Source organism: Muscardinus avellanarius (genome assembly GCF_963383645.1).
Source record: "Muscardinus avellanarius genome assembly, chromosome: 6".
NCBI classification, from domain to species: Eukaryota; Metazoa; Chordata; class Mammalia; order Rodentia; family Gliridae; genus Muscardinus; species Muscardinus avellanarius.
This window is the reverse complement of record NC_137791.1, coordinates 83194345-83211338: the sequence shown is the minus strand read 5'-3', so window position 1 is coordinate 83211338 and position 16994 is coordinate 83194345.

Below are 16994 nucleotides of genomic sequence, written 5' to 3'. Positions count from 1 at the left end.
TCAGTGATCTATAGTAAAATATCAGAGTTATAAACCCATAGCCAGGTGTGCTGGGTTATGCATTAAATCTCAGTACTTGGGAAGTAGAGACAGGTTCAGGATTGCAGGTTCAAGCCAGTGCACAATAACTTAGCAAGACCCTGTTTCAAAATTCAAAGAAAAATAATAGCAAAACTGGTTATAGTTAAAATGCCCAAACTATATGTATACCAATATACAAGTGCCATTCAAAGACAATTTTTAATATATTTTCTTCCTTTATATTCTTCCTTTATAGTTTTGATTATTTGGGGGACTTTATGTAAGCTGTATTATTAATATGTTTTGTTATTTGCTTCATATTTACAATATTTTTTTGTGGTAAAGGGGATTCATCCCAGAGGTTGTGTACCTCCTAGTTTTTTTTTTAAGAACCCTTTATTTTTATATTTGAAAGAGGGTCTTGCTAGGTTGCTGAGAAGGGTGGTCTCTAACCTGCAATTCTCTGTCCCAGTATTACAAGTACTGGGATTACATGAATATATTACTATACTTGGCTTACAATAATATGTTAAAGTTTCACCTGTATTATTACATGTGTCAGGATTTCATTCTTTGTTATTGCCAAACTGTGTTTTATACTGCAGATTGATCATATTTGCTTATTAATTCCTCAATTGATAGGCAGGTGTTTTTCCATAAATTTTAGTCATTGTGAATTATGCTATTTATTAACACTAGTTTTATGTGGATATATTTTTTATTTCTTTTTGGTTCATAACTAAAAGTAGAATTGCTAAGTGTTATAATAACTTGATGTTTGACCTTTGAGGAATTGTCAGACCGTTTTTTAGAGTATCTATATAAATTTTCATTCTTACCAGCAGTGTATCAGTTTTCTCAAAAGGATGTGACAAGCAGTATACAATCATGTAATTATTTCTGTGTTTGATTATAATCATGATACTGGATGAAGTGAGAGCATGTAGTTCTTGATTTCTCTCTAATCATGTGGAGCCTGAAGATGAGCATTTTCATGTTCCTATTGGACATTTGCATAAGTTTTTTAGAGTCATATCTATTCATATCCTTTGTTCAATTTTGATTTGTTATTTTCCTTTTTGTTATTAAGTTGTTAATTTTTGTGTTGTCATTTTTCTTGAGACAAAGACAGAGGTTTATCTAGAATAGTGAGGTTAATACATGTTTGTGTCATCTTTATCACTCTAAGTGAGATGGCTGCTTTTGGTGTTCTTCTTTTACAGCAGACCCCTATGAGGGGGTGAGTAGGGGTACAAAAACAGTATGGAGGTGTGGTTTTTCTCAGAATCTTCAGTTTTCTTTTTTTTTTCCTGGTCTGGGGATGAAACCCAGGTGCATTCAACCTCTGAACTACACCCCCTGCCCTATATTTTATTCTTTAATATGAAACTGGTCTCACTGAAACTGGTCTCACTGAGTTGCAGTGGGCCTCACTAAGTACCTGAGGCTGTCTGCGAACCGCTATCCTCTGGTCTCAGCCTCCCAAATACTGGGAATACAAACATGTGCAACCATGCCTGGCTCAGTATCTTCAGTTTTCTCACATCCTATTGGTAGGTGTCTAGGTGGGGCCTGTGCTTGGCCAAGTGTCAGATGTTTCTTATGAATCTTTTGTTTACAAAACATCAGAAATATTCAGTGGGGAAATAGGCCTTTAGGATTAAAAGTATGGGCCTTTTGAATATTAAATGTGTGGGCCATTTGGTGATGGTTGTCTATGAAAAAACAAATTCTGGGGGGCCCAGGCCGGACTGCGTGGAGCACGCCAGACCCCTGGAGAAACCGGGCCCGGGCGTAAGACCCTGGGTCCCAGGCGGGGGTCAGACGGGGCATGCTGGACCCCAGAAGAGCCAGAGCCCAGGTTGCAGGACTCTGGGCCCCGGGCTGAACCACGTGGAGCATGCCAGACTCCTGGAAAAACCGGGGCCCAGTCACAAGACCCTGGGCCCCGGGTGGGGGTCAGGCGGGGCATGCCAGACCCCTGGAAGAGCCAGGGCCCATGTCGCAGGACTCTGGGCCCCAGGCAGAGTCGTGCAGAGCACGGTGTACCCCTCGGGTAACCGGGCCTGGGTCACAGTGATACTGAGTGCCTGATTCCACAACCTCCTCAAACCACACATACTGTCTTCTCTTAATTAAAAAAAAAAAAAAGGAATAGAAAAAGAAAAAAGAAAAATATCGGAGAGGGGTCAAGAAGGCTATGGCGGATGTCAGGATACTGGAGATGCAGACAAAAGTTAAACAAATGAACTGGAACTTTTGGAAAAATTCCCCTTGAAGGAGGACTGCTTCTTCTCTACATTGTTAAGAATCTTGGACATCACCTGTAAGGAGAGAGTTTAGTGGTGACCAAGGAGAAAGGTGGTGTTGAAAGCGGTCTCTGCAATGACAGTGGAGACTTGTATTCAGGAGAAGCAGAAATCGGATCCTACCAACCTTATTTTTTTGGAGAAATTACACCAAATGTCTAATGCAACTGTCATGCATGCGTAAGAACACTGGACAACATACAGAGTGGAAAAAGAGCTTGGGAAAGATTTGAAATGGTGGAGGCAGTGGCAATGGCAGTGGCCAGTACTCAGGGGAGGCAGAGATTTGATGCATTACACCTGGAACCTTTGAAGTAATAACCCCAGAGGCAGAATGCTTCCACCTCACACCCTCAAGAACGTGGGACAAATGGTTGGGTGAAGAGGGTGCTCAGATTGGAGTCTGCCGAGGGGTGAGGTCAGCGACGGAGACAGAAAAGCTGGGATTGGAGCCTGCCATGAGGCAAGGCCAGTGCTGGAGCCTCTGAGGCCAGGATTGGAGCCTGTCAAGGGGTTAGGCCGGTGCTGGGGCCATTTATGGCCGGGATCGGAGCCTGCTGTGAGGCAAGGCCAATGCTGAGGCCTTTGAGGCCGGGATTGGAGCCTGCTGAGGGGTTAGTCCAGTGCCAGGCCCAGCAAGCTGGGATCAGAGCCTGCCATGAGGCAAGTCCAGTGCTGGGGTTTCCGAGGCCGGGATCGGACCCTGCCGAGGGGTTAGGCCGGTGTTGGGGCCAGTGAGGCTGGGATTGGAGCCTGCCGTGAGGCAAGGCCGGTGCTGGGGCCTTCAAGGCCAGGATTGGAGCCTGACAATGGGTTAGGCCAGTGTCAGGGCCAGTGAGGCCGGGATCAGAGCCTGCCGTGAGGCAAGGCCAGTGCTGGGGCCTCCTAGACTGGGATCGGAGACTGCTGAGGGGTTAGGCCAGTGCTGGGGCCAGCGAGGCTGGGATCGGAGCCTGCCGAGGGGTTAGGCCGGTGCTGGGGCCAACGGCCGGCATCGGAGCCTGCTGTGAGGCAAGGCCAGTGCTGGGGCTTCTGTGGCCGGGATCGGAGCCTGTTGAGGGGTTATGCTGTTGCCAGGGCCAGCATCTGGCATTGGAGCCTTCCATGAGGCAAGGCCGCTATTGAGGCCTCTGAGGCAGGGATCAGAGCCAGCCAAGGGGTTAGGCCGGTGCTGGGGCCAGCGAGGCTGGGATCGGAGTCTGCCATGAGGCAAGGCTGGTGCTGGGGCCTCTGAGACCGGGATCAGAGCCTGCCGAGGGGTTAGGCTGGTGCCGGGGCCAATGGCCGGCATCAGAGCCTGCCATGAGGCAAGGCCGGTGCTGGGGCCTCTGAGGCCGGGATCAGAGCCTGCCATGAGGCAAAGCTGTTACTGGGGCCTCTGAGGCTGGGATCAGAGCCTGCCGAGGGGTTAGGCCTTTGCCAGGTCCAGAGGCCAGCCTTGGAGCCTGCCGTGAGGCAAGGCCGGTGCTGGGGCCTCCGAGGCTGGGATCAGAGCCTGCCAAGGGGTTAGGCTGGTGCCAGGGCCAACGGCCAGCATCGGAGCCTGCCGTGAAGCAAGGCTGCTACTGGGGCCTCTGAGGCCGTGATTGGAGCCTGCCATGAGGCACAGCCTGTTCTTGGGCCTCTGAGGCTGGGATCGGACCTGCCGAGGGGTTAGGCCGGTGCCGTGGCCAGCAGCCGGCATTGGAGCCTTCTATGAGGCAAAGCTACTACTGAGGCCTCCGAGCTGGGATTGGAGCCTGCCAAGGTGTTAGGACGGTGCTGAAGTCAGCAAGGCCAGGATTGGAGCCTGCCATGAGGCAGGACTGGTGCTGGGGCCTCCGAGGCCAGGATAGGAGCCTGCCGAGGGGTTAGGGCGGTGCTAGGGCCAGCAGCTGACATTAGAGCCTGCCGTGAGGCAAGGCTGCTACTGAGGGCTCCGAGGCCGGGATTGGAGCCTGCCTTGAGGCTAAGCCAGTGCTGGGGCCACCGAGGCTGGGATCGGAGCCACCCGAGGGTTTAGTCCGGTTTCGGGGCCAGTGAGACCAGAATCGGGGCCTCCCATGAGGCAAGGCCGCTGCTTTAGCCAGCGAGGTCTGGTTCAGTCCATCGGGTAGCCAGGCCACTACTGGGGCTGTCAAGAGTGGGATCGGTACTTGCAACGCGGCATGCATGGAGAAATATCACAGAAAATTAAAACCAGATGTTTCCCCTAATCAGCAATAACTAGGAGGAAAGGGGCAACAGGAAGTGGTCGATCTATAGAAAGGGCCCTACAGTGAAGCAATTAAGGTGACCAATCAGAGGGTATGGAATAGGGGAGAATGGAGCCTCTTTAAAACGCAGGAGGTACATAAACAAATGTATCAAAGTTAACCACCAAACAAGCATGGGATTGAGGGAGGGGGAGGGAAAGGGATGGGGACTGGATGAGGGCTATTTGGATGATGTGTGCTTGTATGTCCTCTCAAGTCTTGTATTCCAATGTGATATATGATTACAATGCACCAATAAAAATAAAAAAAACAAATTCTGTAGGATGAAGTAAAAATAATTATGGAGATTTTAGATTTAAAGATGCTGTTTTTTTCTTCTGCCTTCTTTCTATTACTTTTTTTTTTGTCCTACCTATTTTTTCCCTCTGACACTTGGATCCTTTATTCTTAAGCATTGGTTAAGGAAGAATTTATATCTTCCATAATTTTTTCAAGCTGGCAAGAAGTGTTAGCCCTACCTATTTAGAAGTTGTAAGTCTCAATATAACTGATTTAAAAAAGTTAGAGAAAAAAATAGCCTCATTTTTTTTTGTGGTGGATTATTTTCAGTAAGCTCACAAGTAAACATTACTGAAGGTTATAGCCTAAGGAACATTAGGATCTGTAGATGGCATTTTTTCTTTTGTGTGCTAAGCTGTTCATTAAAGTTGTTGGGTTGTTTTTTTTGAGCCTGGTTGTTTTTATTTGACTGTTGGTCAGTAAAGACCTTCACTCTTCTATATCTATAATTTCTCAGAAATAGTTTCTTCATATTCTCATAAGTTTTGAACGTTCTCTTGGGAAGTAACTTTTCATAATATTCACTTTCTAAGTGTTAATGACTTTTGCCAACTTTTAATTGAGTTTGGCAATTTTACTTTCTTTTCCCTCTGAGAATTGAACTCAGGAGCTTTTCATTGCTGAGCTACAATCTTGGCTCTATTTTATTATATATTTATGCATGTATTTATGTATTTATTTATTTATTTATTTATTGTTTTGGAACAGGGTTGTACTAAGTTGCAGATGGCCGCACAAGGTTGATGAGGCTGGCTCTGATCCTTGTGATCCTATTGTCTCAGCTTCCAAATTACTGGGATTATGAGCAAGTACCACTATGCCTGGCTAATTTCCCTTCTCTCAGTTGCTCCTTTATCTTTTAAATATTGCACTATTTTATTTTTTATTCATAATTATAGTATCTCTAAGTATATGTTATAGTATTTCTCACTATATGTTGAGCACTATATAGTAGTTGTAAGATCAAAAGATCAGGGTTTGTTGCATTGTCTGTGATTTAACAACATTATTCCAAAAGTTCTATATTGGTTCTATGTTGCTTTAAAAATGTATCAATAATTATATAAGTTTCATAAAACCCTGCTGTGAAACTTTGATATTACCTTTAACTTATTAAAATAAATTGTTATTTATTTTTAAATAAATTTACATTTTTATTTTATTTTTAAAAATTTTTATTGCTGATTGTATTTATATATCATAATGAGGTAAAAAACGTGTGTAGACATATATGCATACATCATCCATTTAGCTCCTAGTCAGTCCCCAACCCACTCCTTCCCCATCTCTTCCTTTCATGCTTGGTTTAGTGTTTAACTACAATATGAGTGAATGAATACATTGAGTGATTTAGAGAGTTTTCTTCTTCTCCCCTCCCCTCCCCACAATTAGGTTTTCTTACTCGCTCCTCTATAGGATTTTCCTTTACATCTAGAGTTCCTCCTATGACTCCTCCTTAGCTTTCACATATTATGGAAAGCATCCACTTTTTTATTTTTTGTGATTAACTAATCTCACATAGCATAATGTCCTCCAGTTTCATCAATTTCCTTGTAAATTCTGCAATTGTTTTTTTTTTTTTAATGCTGAGTAAAATTCCATTGTGTACAAATCCCAGAGTTTTGTAATTCATTCATCTGTTGATGGACATCTTTGCTGGTTCCATACTTTGGAAATGGTTAATTGTGCAGTTATAATCATAGATACACATGCATTAGTTTGGTAGTTTGGTTTCCTTTCTTTTAGGTAGATACCCAGAAGTGGCATTGCTGGATTGAATTGTAAATTAGTTCCCATTCTTCTGAGGATTCTTCATATGGTTTTCCAAAGTAGCTGCACTAATTTGCAATCCTTCCAACAATGTTTTAGTGTTCCCACTTCTCCACACCCTGCCAGCATTTGTTGTTTTTGTTTTGAATGATTGCCATTCTAGTTGGAGTAAGGTGAAATCTCAGGGTAGTTTTGATTTGCATCTCTCTGATTGCCAATGATGTTGAGCATTTTTAATGCATTTATGGGCCATTTGAATTTCTTCTTTCATGAAGTGTCTATTTAGTGCACTTACCCAATTTTTGATTGGATTATTTGTTTTTTTAGTGTTGATTTTTCTGTTTATTCTAGATATTAGTCCTCTTTTGAAGGAATAGATAGCAAAAATCTTGCATTCCATTGGCTCTCGATTGAGATTCCTGACAGTTTCATTTGCTGTACAGAAGGTCTTTAGTTTAATGAAATTCCATGTGCTGATTCACCTTTTTGTTTCTTGTGACTTTGGGGTCTTGTTGAGAAAGTTTTTTATTTGTACTTATGTGTTACCATGTTGGATCTATGCCCTCTTCAAGGAGCCTCAAGGTCTCTGGTCTAATTTCCAAGTCTTTGATCCATTTTGAATTGACTCTTCTGCAGGGTCAGAAAGTGGGATTAATTTCCAATTTTCTGCATATCATTAGCCAGTTTTGCTAACACCATTGGTTGAACAGACTCTGTTTCATCCAGTGTATTTTTTTGGCCCCTTTGTCAAAAATCAATTGGTTGTAAGTGTGTAGGTTTGTTTCTTGGTCTTCTATTTGGCTCTGTTGGTCTATGTATCTGTTTTTGTGCCAGAACCATGCTGTCTTTATTACAATGGCTCTGTAGTATAATTTAAAGTCAGGTACTGTGCTTCCTCATGCGTGGTTTTTGTTATTGAGAACTACTTTGGCTATTCTGGTATTTTTGTTGATTCAAATAAATTCAAGAACTGATTTTTCTGTCTGTGAGGAATAATCTTAGTAATTTAATGGGCATTGTGTTGAATGTGTAGATCACTTTTGGAAGGATGGTCATCTTAATGATATTTATTTTGCCTATCCATGAACATGACAGATCTTTCCATCTTCTAAGATCTTCTTTGATTTCTTTTTTCAATGTTTTATAATTTTCTTTGTAGAGATCTTTTGCCTCCTTAGTTAAGTTTATTCCTAAGCCTTTTATTTTTGTGAAAGTGTTTTCTGATTTTTTTTCAGTGAATTTATGGTTGGTGTAGAGAAAAGCTTCTGATTTTTTAAGATTGATTTTGTATCCAGACACTTTGCTGAATTTGTTGATCAGTTCTATAAGCCTTTTGGTTGAGTTTGTTGGGTTTTCTAAATATAGTATCATATCATCTGCAAAGAGTGAATGTTTGAGTTCTTCTTTTCCTATTTGTACTCTTTGATTTCTTTTTCTTGCCTTATTTCTCTGATTACTCAAGTAGTATATTGAAGAGAAGTGGTGATAATGGACGTTCTTGTCTTGTTTCTGTTTTTAGGGAAAATTCTAGTAGATTTTTCTCATTTAATATGATGTTGGCTGTGAGCTTATTGTAAATTGCCTTTATGATGTTGACATATGTTCCTTGCAATCGAATTCTTTGCAGTGCTTTTAGCACAAATGGTTTTTGGATTTTTTTGGTGAATCTATAATCAATTTATCTATTTATTTTTCTTTGCTATATATTTTTCTATTTATTTATTTTTGGTGCATTGTATATATACATCATAATGGGGTAAAAAAAACTTGTGTAGGTATAAATGCACACATCACCCAGCCAGCCATCACCCAGTCCCCACCTCACTCCCTCCCCAACCCTCCTACCCATCCCCACAGTTAGGTTGCCTTATTTGCTCTTTTCTCACCTGGAGTTCCTCCTTTGACCCCATTCACCCTAGCTTTCACAATTAAGGAAAACATCTGATTCCTTACTTTTCATGACTGACTAATCTCACTTAGCATAATTTCCTCAAGATCCATCCATTTCCCTGAAAATACCACAATTGTATTTTTTATGGATGAGTAAAATTCCATTGTGTACATATCCCACAGTTTTGTAATCCATTCATCTGATGATGGACATCTTGGATGTTTCCACAGTTTGGCTACAGTGAATTGTGAAGCTATGAACATAGATACACATGCATTGGTTTTGTACTTTGCCTTAATCTCTCTGGTCTAATTTCCAAGTCTTTGATCCATCTTGAATTGACTCTTGTGCAGGGTAAGAAAATGGAATTAATTTCCAATTTTCTGCGTATGGTTAACCAATGTTGCCAACACCATTTGTTGAAGAGGCTATCTTTTTTCCAGTGTGTGTTTTTGACCCCTTTGTCACAAATTAGTTGGCTGAAAGTGTGTGGACTTGTTTATGGGTCTTCTATTCTGCTCCATTGTTCTATGTATCTGTTTTTGTGCCAGTTCCATGCTGTTTTTATTACAATAGCTTTGCATTATAGTTTAAAGTCAGGTATTGTGATTCTTCCTGCATGGTTTTTGTTGCTGAGAACTACTTTGGCTATTCTGGGCCTTTTCTTATTCCAAATAAATATAAGGACTGATTTTTCTATGTCTGTGAGGAATGATATTGATATTTTAATGGGATTTGCATTGAATCTGTAGATCACTTTTGGAAGTATGGTCATTTTGATAATATTTATTCTGCCAATCCATGAACATGGAAGATCTTTCCATCTTCTAAGATATTCTGAGATTTCATTTTTCAATGTTTTATAATTTTTTATAGAGATCTTTTACCTCCTTGGTTAAGTTTATTCCTAAGTATTTTATTTTTTTGTGGGTGATTTTAAGTGGAAGTGTTTTCTGAATTTCTTTTTCAGTGGGTTTATGGTTGGTGTACAGAAAAGCTTCTGATTTTTTAAGATTGAATTTGTATCCAGACAGTTTGTTGAATTTGTTGATCAGTCCTATGAATGTTTTGGTTGAGTTTATTGGATTTTCTAAATATAGTATCATGTCATCTGCAAATAGTGAATGAGTTATTCTTTCCCTATTTGTACTCCTTTGATTTCCTTTTCTTGCCTTATAGCTCTGGCTAGAGTCTCATGTAGTATACTGAAGAGAAGTGGTGATAATGGGCATCCTTGTCTTGTTCCTGTTTTTAGGAGGAATTCTTGGAGATTTTTACCATTTTGTAAGATGTTGGCTGTGGGCTTATTGTAGATTGCCTTTATAATGTTGAAATATGTTCCTTCTATTCCAATTCTCTGCAGTGCTTTTATCATAAATGGATGTTGGATTTTATCAACTGCTTTTTTAGCATCTATTTAAATGATCATATAATTTTTGTATTTGGTCCTGTTTATATGATGAATTACATAGATTGATTGTCATATGTTGAACCAACCTTGCATTTCTGGGATGAACCACACCTGGTCATGATGTATGATTTTTTTATATGTTTTTGAATGCGTGTTGCTAGTATGTTGTTTAGCAGTTTTGCATCCAAATTCATCAAAGATTTAGGTCTGTAGTTCTCCTTCCTTGCATTGTCTTTGTTTGGTTTTGGTATTAATGTGATGTTGGCTTCATAGAATATATTTTGGAGAATTCCGTTTTTTCTATATCATGAAATAGATTGAGGAGTATTAGTATTAGATCTTCTATAAAGGTTTTACAGAGTTCACTTGGGAAACCATCTGGTCCTGGGATTTTCTTTGATGGTAGGCTCTTTATTTCTGTTTCAATCTCTGATTGTTATTGGTTGGTTTTTCTATATCTTCTTGACTCAGTTTAGGAAGGTTGTATTTATCTAGAAAGTTGTTAATTTCCTCCAGACTTTCCATTTTGTAGTAGTATACTTTTTCAAATTAGTTTCTGATAATCCTCTGGATTTCTACACTATAAGTTGTAATATCTCCTATTTCATCTTTTATCTTCATAATTTGGGTTGATTCTCTCTTCTTTTAGTTAGGTTTTCTAATGGTTTGTCGATCTTGTTAATTTTTTCAAGAAACCAGCTTTTGGTTTTGTTGATTTTCTGTATTTTTTTATTCTCTACTTTGTTAATTTCTGCTCTGATTTTAATAATTTCCTGTCTTCTAATGGTTTTGGAATTAGATTGTTCCTGTTTTTCAAGGGCTTTGAGGTGTCATTAGGTTAATTATTTGATGATTTTCTGTTTCTCTTACATGAGGACTCAATTGCTATAAATTGTCTTCTTAATACTGCCTTCAAAGTGTCCCAGAGGTTTTGATATGTTGTGTCTTTTTTTGTTTGTTTGTTTCTAGAAATTTCTAGATTTCACCTCTTCTGTCTTATATGACCCATTCTTCATTCAGAAGTGTGGTGTTCAGCCTCCACATATTCATGTGGTTTCTTTGGGTCTCTTTATAGTTGATTTCTAACTTCATTTCATTATGGTCTGAAAAGACACAGCGAAGTATGTCACATTTTTTGAATTTGCTAGTGCTCATTTTGTGTCCCAGCATGTGATCGATTTTGGAGAAGGTTCTGTCAGTAGCTGAGAAAAATGTGTACTCCGCTGTAGTTGGGTGAAATATTCTATGTGTCCAACAGGTCCATTTGATTAATGGTGTTCCTTAGTTCTGAAGCATCTTTACTGACCTTTTGTCTAGATGATCTGTCTAATGGTGCAAGAGGGATGTTGAAATCTCCCAGTATTATTGTATTGGGGTTTATGTGTACTTTAATGTCACAGAGAGTTTGTTTTATAAAGTAGTTGCATCCATGTTTGGGGCATAAATGTTGATTATTGTTATTTCTCTTTGTTGTATTGTTTTTTTTCCAGTAAAAAATGACCTCCTTTTTCTCTTCTAATATGCTTGGGCTTAAAGTCTAACTTTACTGATATCATAGTTGCTACTCCTGCTTGTCTTTGAGTTCCATTGGCATGTATTACCTTGCTCTATCCCTTTACCTCAAGTTTGTTTCTATCTTTACTTGTAAGGTGTGTTTCTTGCAAGCAGGAGCTAGATGGGTTCTGTTTTTTATTGGGGAATTGAGTCCATTTACATTCAGTGTAATTATTGAGAGATGATGTTTAATTCCTAACATGTTGAGATTTTATATCTGTTTGAAGTACTGTTTGTTCTTTTTGGCTTAGTTGTATGCTGGATGACAGTTCTTGTTTCTTTGGTTCTGGCATGTATTACTTATTTCTTCTTTGTAATTAATCTTTTAAAGTATTTCTCTAGTGCTCATTTGGAAGAAATACATTCCTTTAGCTTATGTTTGTCATGGAAGCTTCTTATTTCCCTATCTAATTTGAAAGATAGTTTTGCTGGGTAGGAAAAATTTGGCTGGAAGTTGTTTTCTTTCAGAGTTTGGAATGTGTTACTCAGGGCCCTTCTGGCTTTCATTACTTGGTTTGGGAAATATGGAGTGATTCTAATTGGTTTGCTTCTGAATGTCACTTGGCCTTTTATTTTTGTTGCCTTTAAGATTCTCTGCTTGGCTTCCACATTAGTCATTTTGACATTTATGTAGCATGGGGAATCTCTTCTCTGATCCTGTCTAAAGGGAGTTCTATAAGTTTCCTGGACCTGTTTACTTGCTCTATGTTTGGAAAATTTTCTTCTATTATTTCTTTGAAGAGATTATTGATATCTTTAGTTTCACCTTTGTTTCCCTCCTCTATTCCAATTATTCTTAGGTTAGCTCTCTTAAGATGGGCCCATATTTCTTCAATTTCAAATTCCTGCTGTCATATTTTTTTCTATATTATAAACTATGCATTCTTTTTTGGAGTGATCATCTAGGGGTGATATTTTATTCTCCATGTGGTCTAATCCTTTGTTTATAGTTTGAATGGATGCCTTTACTTCAATGATTGCATCCTTTATTTTTTCAAACTCTCTATAAATTCTTTTCTAAAATCCTGAATTATTTCTACAGTTAAATTCCTGGTTTGATCTTCTGGAAATCTCTGCATTTCCTTGTTATCAGGTTCTGTTTTTGTGGAGTTGTGGAAGCTCATTGCTTTGTTGTTGTTTTTCTTTCCCATGATTTCAGAAGTTTGCACCTGTTGCTTTTGGTAGATTTCTTTCAGTCTCTAGGTGTGAGCTGGTATATTCAAGGGCAAGTTGTGATCAACAGTGAAGGTTGAGTAAGGAGGGAAGAGAGGGAGCAAATGGAAAAATAGGGTAATGTCCAATAGGATCAAATAGTATGAGTATATGAGTTTGTTAAAGTAGTATATACTAGAGATCAGAGATAGTACCAATGCAGTAGAATTCTAGTTAGCAATGTTTAGTTTCTGGTGTAGTGATATGAATTGGATTCAATACAGGAGTAGGGAGCAATAAAAAGAAGAGAAAAGATAGAGGAGAGAGAGGAGAGAGGATATTTGTACAAGGAAAGAAGCTTGGGAGAGGATTTGGTATGAGGGTTAAAAAACAACAAAACAATCAAAGCAAAACAAAAATCATATAAACAAAACAAAAGACCCACAAACCCCTTCCAAAAAAACCAAAAAAGCAATCAGGTACACACACACACACACACACACACACACACACACACACACACACAAAAGAAAAACCCCAAACAATCCCACTAATAAATTGATGCGACACTACAAACAAATTCAACAGTTTCTCTATGTAGATACCGATTGCTATGGTGACCTATCCCTCTGTGAGTTGGGTTCTCTGAGTCTTTTCAGTCTATGCAGATGGATGATGGGGTTGGAATTAATGTTGAGTGAAGGTCACCCTCCACACTTTCCACAGATGTGGGGCCTAGGTCTTTCCCTGCCTCTGTTGGCAGCGTATGCCTCTGAAACCAAGCTCAATGTAGGGGTCTCAGTTCTACATAGCTAGGGCTGGACTATTCTGATTTCTTCCTGTTACCCACATTTGGAATGTCTGTGGTGTTCCTGGCAATCCTGCTCATTGGGTTTAGAGTTAAGTGTAAGATTCCCCTTACACTTTCCACTGGTCTGAGCCTGAGTTGGTCTTGGCTTCTAATATGATCAACAGAAGATCCCACTCCCACCTTCTCTGGGTTCTTCTCCAGTTTCCCAGGACTTCATTAATTGTGTTCTGGGTCTCTGGGGTGTGTGATAATCTCCACTGCCACTGCTCCTTTCCTGAGTTGTATCACAAAGTCACAGACCAAGGGAGTTTGCCGCAGCTGTGCCAGACTCTGAGGTTGCTGGGCTGGGCACTTTCCTTCAGGGAACTGAGATTAGTGTGTAGTAATTTCTGCCACCCCTATTTTTGCACTGCCTTGAACCATAAGAACTCAGACCCAGTTTATCAAAGCTGGTTCAGTCCCTGTGGATGCAATGCTGGGTTTTCTCCTGTAGGGCCTGCCATTTCACTTATGATTGTAGTGGTGCTCCACTGGCACTTTTGCTGGCACTTTCATGTATGTGTGTAACTCAACGGCTTGCTGGCAACATGGCATCACTGCCACACCCTCGGCAGTAATGCTGGTGTATCTCCCTTGTAGTTTGAGCTCTGCTCTGAATCCCTGGAGACAAGATGATGATTGGGTAGGCAGCTGAAACTTTTAGCTTGTCTTCGCACTGAAAGAACTGCTGAATTACTTCTGCCTGGACTGCATCTGGTTGCTTCAGCTCCTTTCCTTATACTTCCTGGAGTCTGATTCTGTGAGTTATGGTGGTGTTGGGCAGCCCCCGCCATTTTGGGGTGCTTTATTTTCTGCTTCTCAGGTTATTCTATTCTTCCTTTTTTCTGTCTCTTGTATTTATAGCTTTTATTTCTCTATTTTAGTAGTTTCTGACTCTGTAAGGCATTATTTTTGCCACTATGGAGATCGAGTGTCAGGATGTTGATAAAATCTGCTTTACTTGGTCGCCATCTTCCCCTCCACTCTCCTAGAACTCCGTTTAAACAAGATCAGAGAAGAGGTTCCCCACACACATAATAGTCAAATTGGTCAATGTAGAAGCCAAGAAGGGAGTCTTAAAGTCAACAAAACCAAAGACCAAGTGACATTCAGCGGCAAACCAATTAGAATCACTCCATATTTCCCAAACCATGTTATGAGAGCCAGAAGGGTCTGGAGTAGCATATTCCAAACTCTGAAAGAAAGCAACTTGCAGCCCCAAATTTTCTACTCAGAAAAATTTTCTCTCAAATTTACAGAGAAATAAAATTCTTCCATGACAAACAGAAGCTGAAAGAATTTATGTCTTCCAAACCAGCACTAGAGAAAATACAGAGATTAACTGCAAAGAACAAATATGTAATACATGCCAGAGCCAAAGAAACAAGTATTTCAATCCAACAAACAACTAAGTAAAGTAGAACAAATGCTACCTCAAACAGAAGTTAAATCTGTTAGGAATTAAATATTATTTCTCAAGGATCACACTGTACACAAATGGCCTCAACTCCCCAATAAAAAGACATAAAGTGTCAAAATTGGTTAAAACCAGAATTCACCTCTCTGCTGTCTGCAAGAAACACCCCTTATAAGTAGAGACTTTTTCAAAATAAAATATAAAATGTAACTAGAATATAACTTGGAGGTACAATGCATCTGATTTTAAACCCCAGTACCCTTCACACTTACACACAAAAGCAATACTGAAGCCCTTGTGTCTGATATATAGCCTGTCCAAGGAAACAGGAAGTGGGATGGTGGCAGTGCTAGAATATAAGAAAGTTACCTTTGATATGAAATATGTTAGCTCTTTATGAGAATGATTTGAGTGGCTTATTGTCATAGAATATTTAATGTCACTTGTAATAAAAGTGGTGAATTAGTTACATTGCATTTAAAATATTTCTGCAGTAGCAGAAAGAATAAGTGAAAATTGTAGAAATTGTCATCACTAAGTGATGACAGTGACAACAGTGACTAAAAAATTCTACAAGTCATCACATCTTAAGTAAAGATACTTGAATTCTTAACAGTAAGAATATGACTGAGTATGATAAAATCACACCTATTACAGTTGGTCTTTTCACTTTCTTAGGACTGGAAAATAAACATAAAGAAGTTTTATTTTATACTTTAGTTTCTACATAATATGTTTGAAATAAACTTGTTTTCTATTAAGCTACTATCATATGCTATTTATTATTAGTTGTTACTCATGCTTTTAGTTTTGTTGTCCAGAGTCTTCCCCAAGGTCATTCTGGATATCCATATATATAGCCAAATATTGGGCCCTAAGTTATCTGGCTTCTTGCCATCAAATCTTCTGTTCAGTAAAAAAATACGTTTTGACTTGAAAATTGTAGTATGTTTGAATTATAAAATTATTTTAAGAGATAAATGTAGTTGAACAACTAACAAGCAAGGAAATGAGAGCAAGAGATTTTAAGTAATGAAAATTACTAAAATTCTGAAGTAAATAGGATATCTACATTTTATGCATTACTACTAATAATTAACTGAGTATGTAATGTGTCGGGGCCCACTCGGCTGGACCGAGATGGCACCCAGGCTTGTTGCCAGCGTGGATTCAAGATGGCGCCTAGGCTTGCAGCCAAGTCATGAGACTCACAAGATGGACGTCTCCTTGAGCATGCGCAGTGTGCCATGCTACGTGCCTGCAGAATGATCAGTGATGCCTACCACCAGCCTGCCTATGAGAAAGTCAGAAGTGTGCATGCCCTAACTGTGAAAGCTTGGGGCTGGTAGGGAATAGAAGGAGGGATTATGATGCTGTTATATATTGTACTTGCTGTACACATTGAAGCAGAAGGAAGAAGAGACATGTTAAGGATCCATTAAAGAAAAATTCATATTTCAGCTGAAAAGGTGTCTGTGTCGTTCTCTAAGCCCCTGCAGGTCGGAGTCTTGGGGGATGATAAGTGGCGCCGAAACCCGGGAAAAAGAAAAACAATGTAACAAAAAGTTTGCAGGTAAGCAACAAAATAAGATAAAGCTCACGGATGAGCGAGGCTAGCGGATAAGCGAGGGACAGCTGTCAAAAGTTCGCAGATAAAATGCGACGATAAGTTCGCAGATAAAATGCGACGATAAGTTCGGATGTGATTCCGATGATAAGTTCGCAGTAAATGCGACGATAAGGGGTGTAGGAGTTTATAACAAAGTAAAATTTATCATGGGGTCTAAGGTTGCTACCATGAAGGTCAAAGAGGCTCTTTGTAACATTCTGTCTAAGGGAGGAGTGAAAGTGAAAGCAGCCACTTTAGAAAATTTTCTTAGTACAGTTAGACTGGTATCCCCATGGTTTATGGAAGAAGGATATGTGAATATTTCTCAATGGAAGCGTCTCGGTCAGGATCTTCTTAAGGCCGATGCCGAAGGGGCTCTCCCACCTGGGACATTGGCTATTTGGAGTTTAATTAAAGCATGCCTGGCAGATAAAACGGGAAGGTATAGTCAAGTTCTGGCTGAAGGCTCTAATGCT